Consider the following 17,744-nt stretch of genomic DNA (forward strand, 5'->3'; position numbering starts at 1 on the left):
GAAGGGTATTTGGGAAAGAGTGTTATGAAAAGGTGGGAGAGAGAGAGAGAGGTGGGGTAGGTGGGGATTCTGTGGGGTCCACAGATCCTGAGGAGTCAAGTACTTATCATCCCTGCTCCATTTAGGTGTATGAATATCCTTAGAGTGCAATCCTGGTGTTTAACGCCAGACTGCTGCTTGTTTCTGGCGTTAAACGCCAGCTTTTCCCCCTTTCTTCGCGTTTAACGCCAAGATGGTGCTTGTTTCTGGCGTTTAATGCCAAGCTGTAGCCTGTTTCTAGTGTTTAACGCCAAACTGTAGCCTATTTCTGGCGTTTAACGCCAGCTTGATGCTTCTTTTTGGCGTTAAATGCCAGTCTGATGCTTCTTACTGGCGTTTAAACGCCAATAAGCTCTTCCTCCAGGGTGAGCTATTTTTAATGCTGTTTTTCATTCTGTTTTTGATTTTTTCAATTGTTTTTGGGACTTCACATGATTATCAACCTAAAGAAAACATCAAATTGCAATGGAAAATAAATAGATATAATTAAATAACATTGGGTTGCCTCCCCATAAGCGCTTCTTTCATGTCAATAGCTTGACAGTGAACTCTCATCGAGCCTCACAGATAATAAGAGTAGGGTTGGGGCCTCTCAACACCAAACTTAGAGTTTAATAGTGGCCTCTCAACATCAAACTTAGACTTTGGTTGTGGCCTTCCAACACCAAACTTAGAGTTTGAATGTGGGGGTTTTGTTTGACTCTGTATTGAGAAAAGCTTTTCATGCTTCCTCTCTATGGTTACAGAAGGAGAACTTTGAGTCTTGAATACAAGGTAGTCCTCATTCAACTAAAGGACCGATTCTCCTCTGTCAACATCAATCACAGCTTTTGCTGTGCCTAAGAAGGGTCTGCCAAGGATGATGGATTCATCCTCATCCTTCCCAGTGTCTAGGATTATGAAATCAGCAGGGATGTAAAGGCCTTCAACCTTCACTAGCACATCCTCTACTAGTCCATAAGCCTGTTTCATTGATTTATCTGCCATCTCTAGTGAGATTTTTGCAGCTTGTACCTCAAAGATTCCCAGTTTCTCCATTACAGAGAGTGGCATGAGGTTTATCCCTGACCCCAGGTCACATAGAGCCTTCTCAAAGGTCATGGTGCCTATGGTACAAGGTACGAAGAATTTTCCGAGATCCGGTTTCTTCTGAGGTAATTTCTGCCTCATCAATGCATTCAGTTCATTGGTGAACAAGGGTGGTTCATCCTTCCAAGTCTCAGTACCAAATAACTTGGCATTCAGCTTCATGATTGCTCCTAGATATTTAGCAACTTGCTCTTCAGTGATGTCTTCATCCTTTTCAGAGGAAAAATATTCATCAGAGCTCATGAATGGTAGAAGGAAGTTCAATGGAACCTCTATGGTCTCTGTATGAGCCTCAGATTCCTTTTGTTCCTCAAAGGAAAACTCCTTTCTATCCAGAGGACGTCCCATGAGGCTTTTCTCACAGGGACTTACGTCCTCCTCACTCTCTCCAGGATCGGCCATGTTGGTCATGGTTATGGCCTTGCACTCTTTCTTGGGATTTTCTTCTGTATTGCTTGGGAGAGTACTAGGAGGAGTTTCAGTAATCTTCTTACTCAGCTGACCCACCTGTGCCTCCAAATTTCTAATGGAGGACCTTGTTTCATTCATGAAACTTAGTGTGATCTTGGATAGATTAGAGACTATAGTTGCCAGGCCAGAATGGCTCTGTTCAAAATTCTCTGTCTGTTGCTGAGAAGATGATGGAAAAGGCTTGCTATTGCTAAACCTATTTCTTCCATCATTATTATTGAAGCCTTGTTGAGGCTTCTGTTGGTCCTTCCATGAGAAATTTGGATGATTTTTCCATGAAGGATTATAGGTGTTTCCATAGGATTCTTCCATGTAATTCACCTCTGCCATTGTAGGGTTCTCAGGATCATAAGATTCTTCTTCAGAAGATGCTTCTTTAGTACTGTTGGATGCAGCTTGTAATCCATTCAGACTCTGAGAAATCATATTGACTTGCTGAGTCAATATTTTGTTCATAGCCAATATGGCATTCAGAGTATCTATTTCAAGAACTCCCTTCTTCTGAGGTGTCCCATTGTTCACATGACTCCTCTCAGAGGTGTATATGAACTGGTTATTTGCAACTATTTCAATGAGTTCCTGAGCTTCTGCAGGGGTTTTCAGATGAAGAGATCCTCCTGCAGAATGATCCAATGACATTTTTAATAACTCAGACAGACCATCATATAATATACATATGATGCTCCATTCTGGAAGCATGTCAGTAGGACACCTTTTGATTAATTTCTTATATCTTTCCCAAGCTTCATAGAGGGATTCACCTTCCTTCTATCTGAAGGTTTGGACTTCCACTCTAAACTTGCTCAACTTTTGAGGTTGAAAGAATTTGGCCAAGAAAGCATTGACCAACTTTTCCCAAGAGTTCAGGCTATCTTTAAGTTGTGAGTCCAACCATGTCCTAGCTCTGTCTCTTACAGCAAAGGGGAAAAGCATAAGTCTGTAGACCTCAGGATTAACCCAATTGGTCTTAACAGTGTCACAGATTTGTAAGAATTCAGCTAAGAACTGATGAGGATCTTCCAATGGAAGTCCATGAAACTTGCAATTCTGCTGCATTAGAGAAACTAATTGAGGCTTAAGCTCAAAGTTGTTTGCTCCAATTGCAGAAATTGAGATGCTTCTTCCACGGAAGTCAGAAGAGGGTGCAATAAAGTCACCAAGCATCTTCCTTGCATCTCAACCATTGTTATTGGGTTCGGCCATGTCTCCTTCTTTTTCGAAAATTTCTGTCAGGTCCTCTCCAGAGGGTTTCTCTTACTTTCTTCTTAAGAGTCCTTTCAGGTTCAGGATCAGCTTCAATAAGAATGTCTTTATCCCTGTTCCTGCTCATATGAAAAAGAAGAGAACAGAAAAGAAGAGGAATCCTCTATGTCACAGTATAGATATTCCTTTTTGTGAGTAGAAGAAGAGAAGAATTCGAATTTAAATTAAAATAAAAGGAAAAATATTTTTGTTTTTATTTTAATTATTAGTTAGTATTCGAAAATTAAAAAGAGAATTAAAATAAAATTTGAAAAAGATAAAAAATAGTAATTAATTTATTTAGTTTTCAAATTTTGGAGAAAAGATATGATTGAAATAGAAAACTTTTAAAATCAAACAAAAAGTTAAGTAGTTAATTGAAAAAGATTTGAAAATCAAATTTGAAAAGATAAGAGGTTAGAAAAGATTTTGAAATTAAGTTTTGAAAAAGACATGATTGGAATCTATTTTGAAAAATATTTGAAAAAGAAATTTAAAAAGATTTGATTTTGAAATTAAAGTTGATTACTTGACTAACAAGAAACTAAAAGATATGATTTTAAAATTTAAAAATTGAAACTTTCTTACAAGGCATGTAACAACTTAAAATTTTCAATCAAGACATTAAATGTTAGTAATGAATTCGAAAATATGAAATAAAAAATAATAAAAAGATTTTGAAAATCAATTTGAAAATTTTGAAAATATGAAAGGAAAAAATGAAAAAGATTTGATTTTTGAAAAAGATTTGAAAAGATAGGATTTTTAAATTGAAAATTTTGACTTGACTAATAAGAAACAACTAAATTTTAAAACTTTTTGACTAAATCAATTCAAAATTTTCGAAATTTATGAGAAGAATAAGGGAAAGATATTTTTTTATTTTTGAATTTTTATGAAAAGAGAGAAAAACAACAAAAAGACTCAAAACATGAAAATTATGAGTCAAAACACAATGCATGTAAGAACACTTTGAATGTCAAGATGAACACCAAGAACTTATTTTTGAAAATTTTTTAAGAAAAGAAAGACATGCAAGACACCAAACTTAGAAATTTTCAAACTTTAGAAACTAACAAATTGAAAATGCATATGAAAAACAAGAAAAGACACAAAACATGAAAATGCAAAGATCAAACAAAGAAGATCATCAAGAACAACTTGAAGATCATGAGGAACACATGCATGAGTTTTTGAAAATTTTACTGAAAATTAAAAATATGCAATTGACACCAAACTTACAATTTGACACTAGACTCAAACAAGAAACATCAAATTTTTAGTTTTTATGATTTTATTAATTTTTTTTATTTTTCAAAAATTAATTGGAAAAAGAAAAAATAAGGATTTCAAAATTTTTAATAAGAATTCCAGGAATCATGCAATGTTAGTCTAAAACCCCGGTCCAGGAATTAGACATGGTTTACTAGCCAGCTAAGCTTTTAGTGAAAGCTCCGGTCCAAAACACTAGACATGGCCAATGGCCAGCCAAGCTTTAGCAGATCATTATGTTCAACAGCAAGATTGATAGAAATCAACAAGCTCTTGTGATGATAAGTTGAAACCTCGGTCCAAAAGATTAGACATGGCTTCACAGCCAGACAAACTTCAACAGATCATCATGAAACTCTAGAATTCATTCTTAAAAATTCTGAAGTCATAGAATAATTTATTTTTTTGAAAATTTTTCGAAAATAAAAATAACAAAAACAAAAATCTTAAAATTAAAATAAAATTACCTAATCTGAGCAACAAGATGAACCGTCAGTTGTCCAAACTCAAACAACCCCCGGCAACAGCGCCAAAAACTTGGTGCACAAAATCGTGAATGTTCATTCCCCAGCAACGGCAACAAAAACTTGGTACACACGTTCATAATCTCAATTCTTTTTCACAACTCCGCAAAACTAACCATCAAGTGCACTAGATCGTCCAAGTAATAAACCTTATGTGAGTAAGGGTCGATCCCACGGAGATTGTCGGCTTTAAGCAACCTATGGTCATCTTGTAAATCTCAGTCAGGCGGATTCAAATGGTTATGGAGATTTGATAATTAAAATATAAATAAAATATAAAATAAGATAGAGATACTTATTTAATTTATTGGTGAGAATTTCAGATAAGCGTATGGAGATGCTTTGCTCCTTCTGAATCTCTGCTTTCCAACTGCCTTCATTCAATCATTCATACTCCTTTCCATGGCAAGCTGTATGTTAGGCATCACCGTTGTCAATGGCTACTTCCTGTCCTCTCAGTGAAAATGGTCCAAATGCGCTGTCACCGCACGGCTAATCATCTGTCGGTTCTCGATCATGTTGGAATAGGATCCATTGATCATTTTGCGTCTGTCACTACGCCTAACACTCACGAGTTTGAAGCTCGTCATAGTCATCCTTTCCCAAATCCTACTGGAATACCACAGACAACGTTTAGACTTTCCGGATCTCAGGAATGGCCGCCAATAATTCTAGCTTATACCACGAAGACTCCGATCTTTCGGAATGGAGGCTAAGAGATACACGCTAGATCTAAGGTAGAATGGAAGTAGTTGTCAGGCACGCGTTCATAGGTTGAGAATAGTGATGAGTGTCATGGATCATCATATTCATCATGTTGAAGTGCAAGCGAATATGTTAGAATAGGAATAAGCTTGAATTGAATAGAAAAATAATAGTACTTTCCATTAATTCATGAGGAGCAGCAGAGCTCCACACCTTAATCTATGGGGTGTAAAAACTCCACCGTTGAAAATACATAAGTGAAAGATCTAGGCATGGCCGTGAGGCCAGCCTCCAAACATGTACAATCTGCAAGATGGACAAAAAGAAGACTCTTAAATAAATCTCTAAAAGTAGTTTTTATACTAAACTAGTAGCTAGGGTTACATAAGATAAGTAATTGATGTAGAGATCCACTTCCGGGCCCACTTGGTGTGTGCTTGGGCTGAGTGATAAACCACTATTTTATAGTTTATATTGTGTTTAATTGTGTGGTTTTGTCATGATCCTTACCCACTTATTCATCAATTTAGCATGCATTTAGATTTCCTTCCTAAATTCAGTACATGTTTGAAATTGCTTCCTAGAGACTTTAATTATTTATTTTTAATTCTCCTTTATTTTATTCGACGCCGTGATCTGTGTGTTAAGTGTTTCAGACTTTATAGGGCATGAATGAGTTAGAGATTGGAAAGGAAGCTAGCAAAAATGGAAGGAACACAAGAATTTGAGGAGATAACTAGCGAGAAGTGACGCGGTCGCATGGCTCACGCGACCGCGCGAAGGAGCGCAATTCGCAGTGACGCGGCCGCATGGCTTGCGCGACCGAGCGGATTGGAAAGCGCAAGTGACGCGGTAGCGTGGACGACGTGAACGCGTGGAGAGGAAAAAGCGCAAGCGACGCGTCTGCATGGACGACGCGATCGGGTGACATGCGCGATCTTCATAATCTGTAGAATTTGATGGGGGCAATTTTGGACCTTATTTCGGCCCAGTTTTCTACCCGGAACAGCAGACTAGAGTCAGAGAATATGCAGAAACAAGGGACACATTCATTCAGTAGTTTTAGATCTAGTTTTTCACTCTCTTAGGTTTTTCTCTCTAGTTTTTAGAATTTTAATTTTCAATTGGTCTTAGCATTGGAACAGTGAGAAAAGTTATTTCCTCATCAAGACTTCATCATTCTAGTTTGTTCTCTTAACTTGGTTCTATTCTTCCATGTTCTTTGTTATGTTCAATTTTGTCATTCAGATACTTTATGATTATTTAATGCAAGGAATATTTCTTTTTAATTCAATTTCAATTCCAATAATCATGTTTTCTTTTAATTCCCTTTCATGCGCTATGGATTCTTTATTTACAATGCGTGAGTAGTTTCCTTACTTGATGGGGAGTTGATTAAAAAGAACTCTTGAGTTGGAAGGATTGAAAGAAAATTTGTAATTGGGTTAAATGTTGGATTGCTATCCTATCACCGACACCAATCCCTTTAAACTAAGTGGGTTGCAACTTGTGAACAGATCTGGCATTCTCATTTGTTTGACTTTCCCTTACCTAGTAAAGGATAACCAAACAGAACAACCATTAATTATAAATTAATCTTACAATCACACCTTCAATGATAGAGATTCTAACCAATCAATTCCCAGTCAAGGCTTTTATTTATATTATTTAAAAATCCTCAATTTAAATTCCAATTTACTTAGCTCAACTTCTTGGAACATCTGATTAATAAAACATCACACTTTTCTGCAACTCGTTGGGAGACGACCTAGGACTTAAAACTCCCAGTAATTTTAATTTAAACTCTCTGTGACATATTTCTAAATTGATAAGCAGATTCTCAGTGAGTTAAGAACTATACCTGCAATGTAACCATTTTAATAAATTTTTAATTCACCAGCTTCTGCTTCCCATCACTGAGCATTGAGCTTTCATGTGTAGAGACTCTTTTTGGTGTTAAACGCCAGGTTGTAGCCTGTTTCTGACGTTTAACTCTGGTTTGCAACCTATTTCTGGCGTTTAACTTCAGAATAGAGCAGGAAGTTGGCGTTTGAATGCCAGTTTGCATCGTCAAAACTCGGGCAAAGTATGGACCATTATATATTGTTGGAAAGCCCTGGATGTCTACTTTCCAACGCAATTGAGAGCGCACCAATTGGGCTTCTGTAGCTCTAGAAAATCCACTTTGAGTGTAGGGAAGTCAGAATCCAACAGCATCTGCAGTCCTTCTTCAGCCTCTAAATCAGAATTTTGCTCAAGTCCCTCAATTTCAGCCAGAAAATACCTGAAATCACAGAAAAACACACAAACTCATAGTAAAGTCCAGAGATATGATTTTTATTTAAAAACTAATAAAACATAGTAAAAACTAACTAAATCATACTAAAAACTAGCTAAAAACAATGCCAAAAAGCGTATAAATTATCCGCTTATCACAAGGCAATCAACAATTAATTGAAATAAAAGCCTTGGCCAAGGGTAAGCATTGGAAGTTCCATCATTATAGTCTCCTTCAATTATGATAATAATTGATTGTTGCTTCACTTAGTTAACCCCCTAACAATATAGGAAAGTCAAATAAGAGTAATTAACTTGAGTCACAAGTTCTAGTCTCACCCTAGGGAAGTCTAGCTTTAGTACACTCCAAGTCAATTAGCAATTCTCAATTCATAATCTACAATTGATATCAACTATTCAAGTATCTCCAATAACTCAACCCCTAAGCCAAGTGAGAGAAATCTACTCCATAGCTAAGGTTGTCATTATCACAAACAATTGGTAGGCAATTATAGAAAACATGATGCAATTGAGAGAAGAGAATTGAATCAAAGCTATCTAATCCAAAAAATCAACAACAATCAAACAATTGAATGAAACCTCAATTCATTAATCCAAATTCAAAGTAACAAAGCATACCAAATCTAGATCTAAGGAATTGAATCAAAAGAACATCAATTAAGAGCAGAAGAAGAGTAGATCTACACTTGTAGCAATACAAAAAGTTAATTATCAATATATCTCACCAAGAATTCCAAGGAAACTTGCGATGGAGGATGAAAACCTAGAGAGAAGTTGGAGCTTCTCTCTCTAGAAATAAAATGTAACTAACTTCATAAGAAGTCTAGAATTATGACTAATTGTTCTAACACTCCTAATCCTTGGTCTTCTTAAGCTTTACCCTCTAAAATCTGCTCCAAAACAGGGCCTGGGAACCCCTGAAATCGCTGGGCACGTATTTCATTTAAAAAATCATGTGCACACATCGACGCGTACGTGCACTGCACGCGTACGCGTCCTTGGGCACTTTTACGATCTGCGCGCAGGCGTACGGTGCTCGCGAGCGTCATAAGGGATATGGCCCAGCCATATAGGCGTGCCAGCTCCTCGCTCAGCTCCACTGCGCTGGCTCTGGATGAGCGTATCCACGCGTACGCGCACTGTGCGCGTGCGCGTGCGTGTCCAAACTTCCATTCTTTAATTTGTTTCATGCTCCTTCCATTTATGCATGCTTCCTTCATTCCTCTTGGCCATTTTTGCCCTATAACTTCTGAAATCACTTAACAAATGGATCAAGGCATCTAATGGTAATAGAGGAGGATTACAATATCTCAATTTTGATGCAAAAGAAGCATATTTTTGTCTATGAGGTAAAATGGGAAAGAGACATGAAATCATGCAGTTTTATATAAATAAGTATGGAAGATCATTGATAAAACCCTTAGATTCTATGCATGATAAACCCTAAAAACGGGGTTTATCACTCGGGCGGTAAAAGCTTTCTCTGATTCATCAACCTTAACGATCCTCTTCACCCGCTTTGTTGGTGGCTTTACACTGGTAGATGGAAGTGCTTTTGCTAGTGTTCTCTTGGTTTCTCTCCTTGCTGGTGACTTGTCATTGGCCTTCTCTTTCCCTTTCTTGGTACCCATGTCTAAAGAAGAAAGAAAAGGAAGAATATTAAATACAGAAAACTAAGACCGGAAAGGAGAAAATTCCAATTGATAATGAATGCCAAAGGAAAGATGATAGCCCAACAACAAGGTAGCTACAACATGTATGTAAGACATCAATAAAGATCAAAAAGGAAATTCAAAATAATCAGATGCAAGAGGGTAAAAACATGCAAATAACAAGCATGAGAAGCATAACTCAAGCATCAAGTAATAAATGTGCCAAATAAAAGAGCGTTTGTAATGATGACAATTGTGAATGATGATCTCAAATACATGTGGAGCACAAGTGTTGTGAAAAAGAGGCATATAATTAAAAGATTGAAGGAAAATAGGATTCAAAGTACCATAAAAGCTTTTTCACAAACACGTGGTGTGCAAGGAATAATAAGAATGAAAATAATGGAATCCAAATGTATAAGAGAGCCAAACTAAAGTATCAATTATCAAATCGATCCTTATAATGTACACAAGCTTCCTTGAAGTAGGGTAAGACCAAAATAAAATTCCAACACTAACATGAAAAAAAGCATGGGAGAAGAAAGAAAAAGAAACCATGAGTTTAAAAGAAAAAAGAAGGAAACATAAAGTAGAGTAATAATGAAAAAGTAAAAGGGGAAGAATAAAAGAACCTTAATGAAGAAGAAGAAGAAGGACGGAAGAAAGTAAGAGAAAGTAAGAAAGAATAGGGAAGAAGAAAGAAAGAAGAAAGAAGAAATAATTAGGATTGAAAAGAATTAGGATTTGAGGGATGGAAGGTGTAAAATCAGGCGCTGAGGTGTTTTAGTTGTGCGTCGCATGCGACGCGTACATGTGCTTCACGCGTAGGCGTGGCTCGCGCTTGTTCCAATCGACTCGTACACATCAGGGATGCGTACGCGTGACATGAGTTGTGGAAATGGCGCGGAGGCAGCCTCGCGCATGCACAACTCTCTGTTCATTATGCACGTTTGCCAAAATTTTGAGGCGACGCATGCGCGTCGGGGACGCGTACGTGTGCATGGGCTGGATGGGAAAACGACGCGTGCACGTCAGGGACGCGTACGTGTGATAGGATTTGTGCGCCTAGCACAGTTCCAGCCGACAACATCACAACTCTCTGCCACAAATGCTCATTTACGCCGATTTTATCATCCACGCGTGCGCGTGCTTAAGGCGTACGCGTGGTGTGCCAAAACTTCAATCGACGCGTACGCGTCAGGAACGCGTACGTGTGAGTCAGTTTTTCTGCAATGAACCCTTCCTGTGCCACTCCTGCGCAACTCTCTGTTCAATCCATATGTTTCACGCACACACATATGACGCGTACGCGTTGGCGACGCTTGCGCGTTGTGTGCGTTTTTCTTTATTTTTGTTTTTATGCAGAATGCAGTATGCAGCTAATTCATGCAGAGATGAGAAATGGATACCGAGAAAAACAAAATAAAAAGAAAATAAAGTTAAGAAAAACTGAAAGATCGTACCATGGTGGGTTGTCTCCCACCTAGCACTTTTCTTTAACGTCCTGAAGTTGGACGGTCCACTAGCTCAGTCTTCTGCTGTGGGTGGATCCTCCAAGAGGAAGATCTCTAACTCCTTGTTTTTCTTCATCTTCTCACTATGGTATAGCTTTAAGCGATGTCCATTGACCTTGATGAATTTGGAGCTTGAAGGATGACTCAAGTGAAAGACTCCGTATAGCTCTGCCTTCTCTACACTGTAGGAACCTTCCCACCTGGATCTCAGCTTGCCTGACATGAGCCTCAGTCTGGAGTTGTAAAGAAGAACCAACTCCCCAAGTCTGAACCCTCTCCTTTTGATGTGCTTGTCATGCACAGCCTTCATCTTTTTTTTGTACAGCCTGTAGTTATCATATGCTTCTAGGCGAAGGTTCTCTAATTCTTGTAGTTGCATCTTCCTTTCTACTCCGGCCCTCTCAAATCCCATGTTGATCTCACTTATCGCCCAGAATGCTTTGTGTTCTATCTCTACTGAGAGGTGACCGGCCTTTCTATAAACTAGGCGGAAGGAACTCATCCCAATAGGTGTCTTATATTCTGTTCGATATGCCCAAAGCGCATCTTGTAGCCTGGTGCTCCAGTCCTTCCTATGAGGCTTGACTATCTTCTCCAGGATACGCTTTATCTCTCTGTTAGACACCTCTACTTGTCCATTAGTCTGGGGATGGTAGGCTGGGGCTACCATGTGAATAACGCCATGCTTCTTCAGTAGAGCGGTCAGTCTCCTGTTACAAAAATGGGTGCCTTTATCACTCACGATTGTTCGTGGTGATCCAAAGCGACAGATAATATGGTTTCTAACAAAGGAGACAACAGTGTTAGCATCATCAGCACCGGTAGGAATCGCTTCCACCCATTTAGAAACATAATCTACAGCTAACAATATATATGAGAAACCGCTCGAGTTTGGAAACGGACCCATGAAGTCAATGCCCCAAACATAAAAAATCTCACAGAACAACATAATTTATTGGGGCATCTCATCCCTCTTGGATATATTACCAAACCTCTGGCATGGAAAACAAGATTTACAGAAGGCAGTAGCATCTTTAAACAAAGTGGGCCACCAGAATCCACAGTCTAAGATTTTTCTAGCTGTTCTTTGAGGACCAAAATGTCCACCACTCTCAGATGAGTGGTAGGCCTCTAAAATGGATTGGAATTCTGATTGAGGTACACACCTCCTAATTATCTGGTCAGCACCATACCTCCACAAACAGGGATCATCCCATATATAATATTTGGACTCGCTTTTCAGCTTGTCCCTTTGATGCTTAGTAAAATTGGGAGGGAAGGTATGACTAACTAGATAATTAGCTACAGGTGCATACCAAGGAACTACTTCAGATACTGCATGCAAGTTATCAAATGGAAAAACATCATTGATAGGAGTGGAGTCATCCTTAATGTGCTCAATGTGACTCAAGTGGTCCGCCACCAAATTCTAAGAACCACTCCTATCCTTAATTTCTAAATCAAATTCTTGCAGCAGCAGTATCCAACGTATTAGCCTTGGTTTGGACTCCTTTTTAGCTAATAAATACTTTAGAGCTGCGTAGTCTGAGTACAGTACCACCTTAGTACCAAGTAAGTAGGCTCAGAATTTATCCAGAGCAAAAACAATAGCCAGAAGCTCTTTCTCAGTGGTAGTGTAATTAGACTGAGCAGTGTTTAATGTCTATGAAGCATATTGATAAACCCATATTTTATGATATATATTGTGCTCAATTTAAGTGATTTATTCAACCCTTCACCCACTTATTCATGAAAATTGCATGGTTTCACTTTCCCTTCCTTATTATGTGATATATGTGAAATACATGTTTCCTATGCTTTGAAATTATCTATTTTAATTACCCTTTATTACCCTTCGTTGTCGTGATTTGTGTGTTAAGAAGTTTCAGATCTTCTAAGGCAGGAATGACTTAAAGGATGGAAAGGAAACATACAAAAATAGAAGGAAAGCACAAAATGGAGTTTTGAAGAAACTGGCAGCGACACGAACGCATGGACGACGCGGTCGCATGCCCAGCGCAAAAAGGCAGCGACGCGAACGCGTGACTGATGTGGACGCGCGCCATGAGCAGAACACAGATGACGCGTACGCGTGACCGAAGCGAACGCGTGACAAGGAAAACTCAAGATGACGCGACCGCATGACCCACGCACTAGAAATTACAGAAAATGCTCCCAGCGATTTCTGAAATCCTTTTTGGCCCAGATCCAAGTCCAGAATGCACAGATTAGAGGTTATAAAGTGTGGGAATGCATCCATTCAAGGGGAGCTCTCGAATTAGTCACTTTTCACAATTTAGATGTAGTTTTTAGAGGGAGAGGTTCTCTCCTCTCTCTTAGGTTTTAAGATTAGGATTTCTTATTATTTCAATTTAGTATTCCGACTCTTTATCAGGTTTAATATTCCTTTTACTTTATATTTCTCTTTTACTTTCAGATCTTTTAAAGCTTTCCTTTAATTACTTTTGTTGCCAATTTGGCTTATGAACCATTAGTGTTTAGATTTGATTTTCTATTTAATATAATTTGAGGTATTTCAGAATTATGATTGCTTTCCTTTATTTATATTAATAATTTAGATTTTCTCCTTTTGGCTTTGGTTGATTAATTGGTAACTCTTGAGTTGTCAAACTCATCGTGATTGATAATTGATATCCTTGCTGATTGATTTAAATCCCTATAACTCTAGTCTTTCCTTAGGAATTGACTAGGACTTTAGGTGTTAAATTGATTTACCCACTCGACTTACCTTCATAGTTAGAGGTTGACTTAGTGGAGAGCAAAATATAATTCTCATCACCATTGATAAGGATAACAAGGATAGGACTTCCGAATTTTCATACCTTGCCAAGAGTTTATTTTACAGTTACTTATTTATTTTATTTGTCATTTAAATTATTTGTTCCTTACTCATAACCAATAATAAGAACATACCTCCCTGCAGTTCCCTGAGAAGACAATCCGAGATTTAAACACTTCGGTTATCAATTTTAAAGGGGTTTGTTACTTGTGACAACCAAAACTTTTGTAAGAAAGGTTGATTGCTTGGTTTAGAAACTACACTTGCAACGAGAATTTATTCTGAATTCTAAACTGTCAATCTTCAGTTTTTCAAAATGGCGCCGTTGCCGAGGAACTGCAAACGTGTGCCTTATTATTGGTTAATGTAAATATTTTTCTTTTTTTGTTTATTTGTTTTTGTTTTTCCCTTTTTATTTTTATTAGCTACTATGAATTCTCACCCCTCTCGCTTTGAGTTTGGTTCTAATATTGTTGAAGGGAACGGAAGTTATAGCAGGAACATGCATCAAGGTCAGAGCAATCAAAGATGGATGTAGCCAAGAGGATCTGATCAGCCCTCTAGGCAACAACACCCTCCAAGGTATCATGGACGAGGACCACTATACAATGCATACCAAGCTAACAGACATGGTAGACCACCTTGCAATTACCAACAAGCCCCACCCTGTGCTTATAGGCTATCCTCTCAATGTAGATTTGAACCACCACACTCACAAGTTCCTTTTCATCATTCACCATCATATGACCCTTATCCACCACAATCCCAATCCAATTACTCCCAAGAACCACCACATTCTTATTTTGAACCCTCTCCCCCAACCAATGAAACCTCACATCCACCCCAACCTCCAGTGAATGACAAACTTCGTGTTCTTCTTCAAGGGCAAGCAAAGATAGAAAAGGGCGTAATGGAACTCACTACTGCCGTAACTAAGGTAGTAAATTTAATAGCTTCCCAACATCTGAGAACTCAAAGTACTGCCATGGCTGTATGTGGAGAATCAAAAGAAGAGCGTAGCATGAAGGAGACACTAGAGACCTCGGTGGACAATGAGGAGCATGGCTTTGTACTGGAACGAGTAGAGGAAGCCATGATAGTTGTAGAGGAGGAAGTGGTTGAAGATTTACGAGATGCTGAACCTCCATGGGAATCAAGAACCGTAAAGGATTCCGCTGAGAAGTCCGAAATTGATGCCAAGGAGGACAGTGCACAACCTCCACAGCATATGCCTTGTGAAAAATTGGACGAAACAGACCAAGAAGTTAATTCCATGGGCAGTGACGATCTTGAATCAAGCTCTCCTAGTCACGAACTCACATCCGCAACTGAATTTCTTAAGCCTGAAGAACCTTACCCAAGTGAATATGAATATGACGTCGAGGTAGATTTCTCTTAACCTCCAAGGTATGACTTAAGTGATGAGGAAGACATAGAAGAATTTGATCAAGACGCAGTTGCAGCTAAAGAATTTTGCAAAGAAGTGGAGGAATTCACAGAAGATTACAAGGGAGTATAACTTACAGAACCACTGGAAACACCTATCCCAAGGCCATTACCACCTAATACAAGCTACATGTGGGTACAATCCGTGACCTTTACCTTTACTTTTCCACTTGAATATGGTTTGCTTGAAATAGATGGCTAGCTTAGAGCTCTCTACGGCTTTAAGAGTAAGAGGGAAATGGCTCGTACTCAGAGCTGGTGCACAAGGTTCAATAAGGTCCCACGCTTCAATTCAAAGTGCACGGATTGGTACCAAGTTCAATTGAATGGGTCTCGGAAGACGTTTGGTCATCTTGGTGAGAATACAATTTCTAAACTGCCCGGATCAAAGAATATAGATCAAGCCAAAGGCGAATTTAAAAGCAAAGTTTGGGATCCTGGAATCTATTCTGACATTCATCACCCCGGGAGCCTGAGAACCTGTTTGAAGCTGCTCAACAGCTTCACATGCCTAGTTTGGGACCCCGGAGGCTGTTGGCATTTCAAACAGTGGTGGAGATTTCTGGATGAATTTAAGCATAAGCCGCCATAACAGGAAGCTCATCCAATGTCCAACTTAAGGACTTTAACTAAAAGTGCTAGGTGGGAGACAACCCACCATGGTATGGTCGTTTCTTTTTCAATTTTCATTTCGTACTGTTTGATTTTATGTTATACTATTTTTATTGAATCTGGATGTTATTCATAGCATTTGCATTAGCATTGCATACTGCATAATTGCATACTTGCATATAAAAAAAGGGGGAGGAAGGCATGTGACGCGACCGCACTGCTAACGCGTTTGCGTCAGTTACGAAAACCACCTCCCACGCGTCTGGGTCAATCACGCGAACGCGTGATCTGGAAATCGGCGTAAAAATCTAACGCCCAGAAATCTGGGCTGGAATCATGCGGCTGGTGTGCGTTTAGCACAACACGGCTCATGTGTTCGCATCCATCATGCGAACGCATCATTTGCAAAATACCCATCCCACGCGAAAGTGTGACCGATGCATTCGCGTCGCGTGGATTGCACAACACCCTAAATGGAGACAGAGAGTTGCGTTAAAACGACGCTGGAATTGTAAGTTTAGCACAATTTCCAGCGACGCGGTCGCATGCCTCACGCGACCGCGTCATTCATCCTTTTCCCATTCTATGCGATCGTGTCACTCACGCGATCGCATCAACCCCATTCCACCCTAGCCACGCGATCGCGTGCCCCACGCGTTCGCGTGGATTCAAATTCACTAACCCCAGTGACGCGAAACCCTATCCCCCCCCCCGCGTCCCCATTCTTCTTCCCCAACCCCCTCTGCTCTCTGTCACTCCTTCCTCTGCACCCATCACCACCGCCAACCACCCCTGACCGCCGCCCCAGCGCTAACCACCCAGACCCACCAATACGCCTAACCCCCCTCATTCCCCCTCCTTCTTCCTTCTCCCCTCCTTCTTCTCCTCCCCCTTCTCTCCCTTCCACCACCGCAGCCAGCCACCGCCACCGCGCCATCACCGCCGCGCCTCCCACCACCATCACCCTCACCCCCTTCCTTCCTCCCTCCTGAACCTCCTCTCCACCATTACCCCCACCCGAAACCCCCTGCCTCCAAACAGCCACCGACCGCCGCACCAACCACCCTGCTCCACCACAGCGCCGTCGTGCGCCCCCTCCCAGCACCACCTCCCACCATCACCCTCTACCCCACAACCCTCGAACCCTCCTCCCTTCCCCTCCCTGTACCCCAACCCTAACCCAGCACCACCAAACCATCCCTGCCACCAGCAAGGTTCGCCGCCGCGCCGCCCTACGTCACCGCCGCATTGCCGCCAACACCACCCCACTCCCACCACCTCTATTAGTTCCATACTTGTGCCTCTAACCACCAGGTTCCACCGAATGCCACTTTTTTTTCATTCGTAGTTAGTTGCATATTTTTCAATTTATGTTTAAAATTAGGATAGTTAGAGATGTATGTTGTAGTGGATTCTAGGTGGTTAGGTAGCTAGGATGTGGTTAGTGAATTTAGGCCTGCTAATTGCACTGTACTTGTTGCTTGTTTTACCTATTCTGCAATTCTGTTCTGCCTGTGATGTTAGTATTGTTCATATGATGTTCTTACTATTCATGCTGCTATTGAAACTGCTCTTTCATGTTCATATTATTTATGTAATTGCAGCATTATTTTAATTTCTATGAACTATTCTACTTGCTGTTTATTACCCGGGAACATCCAATTTTAGCCGGAATGCTGCCCAATTTTCTGTAAATTGTTTTGATTTTCATTCATGTTTTGGTTTTTGCAATTTAAATTTGGCATTATTTAGCTTTTCCCAAACCACTTCATGAATGCACGGGCCAGCATTCTTATTCCTTTTGATTTCCTGGTTAATAAATTGCACCTTTGATGATTCAATTTTAATTTTTGCTATTTTTATATCATCATCAATAACCTGCATTTTTTAATATGAGTTGACTAGTCTTTAAATTTATGAATTTCTTGTTACTTAGGAAACAATTTTCCATGCCACTTTTTCAATTTTAACCACTTTTAACTTTCTAACTTCTCCCTTTGCCGTTTTTACTAACTCCTTCAACTTTTTAACTCATAGCATGATTATTGTTTTTCCTAATTAACCGGTATTCTACTTATAA

At 39.6% G+C, this 17,744-nt stretch overlaps 1 non-coding gene across 1 annotated transcript; it reads left to right on the forward strand.

The window, feature by feature from the left end:
- Nucleotides 1–2,296: 2,296 nt before the first annotated feature.
- On the forward strand, nt 2,297–2,400 carry LOC112788185 (small nucleolar RNA R71). The gene has a single exon (XR_003195561.1). It is a non-coding gene; the product is annotated as a small nucleolar RNA R71 (small nucleolar RNA).
- The last annotated feature ends 15,344 nt before the right edge of the window (nt 2,401–17,744 follow it).

This window comes from Arachis hypogaea, chromosome 20 (assembly GCF_003086295.3).
Source record: "Arachis hypogaea cultivar Tifrunner chromosome 20, arahy.Tifrunner.gnm2.J5K5, whole genome shotgun sequence".
NCBI lineage: Eukaryota > Viridiplantae > Streptophyta > Magnoliopsida > Fabales > Fabaceae > Arachis > Arachis hypogaea.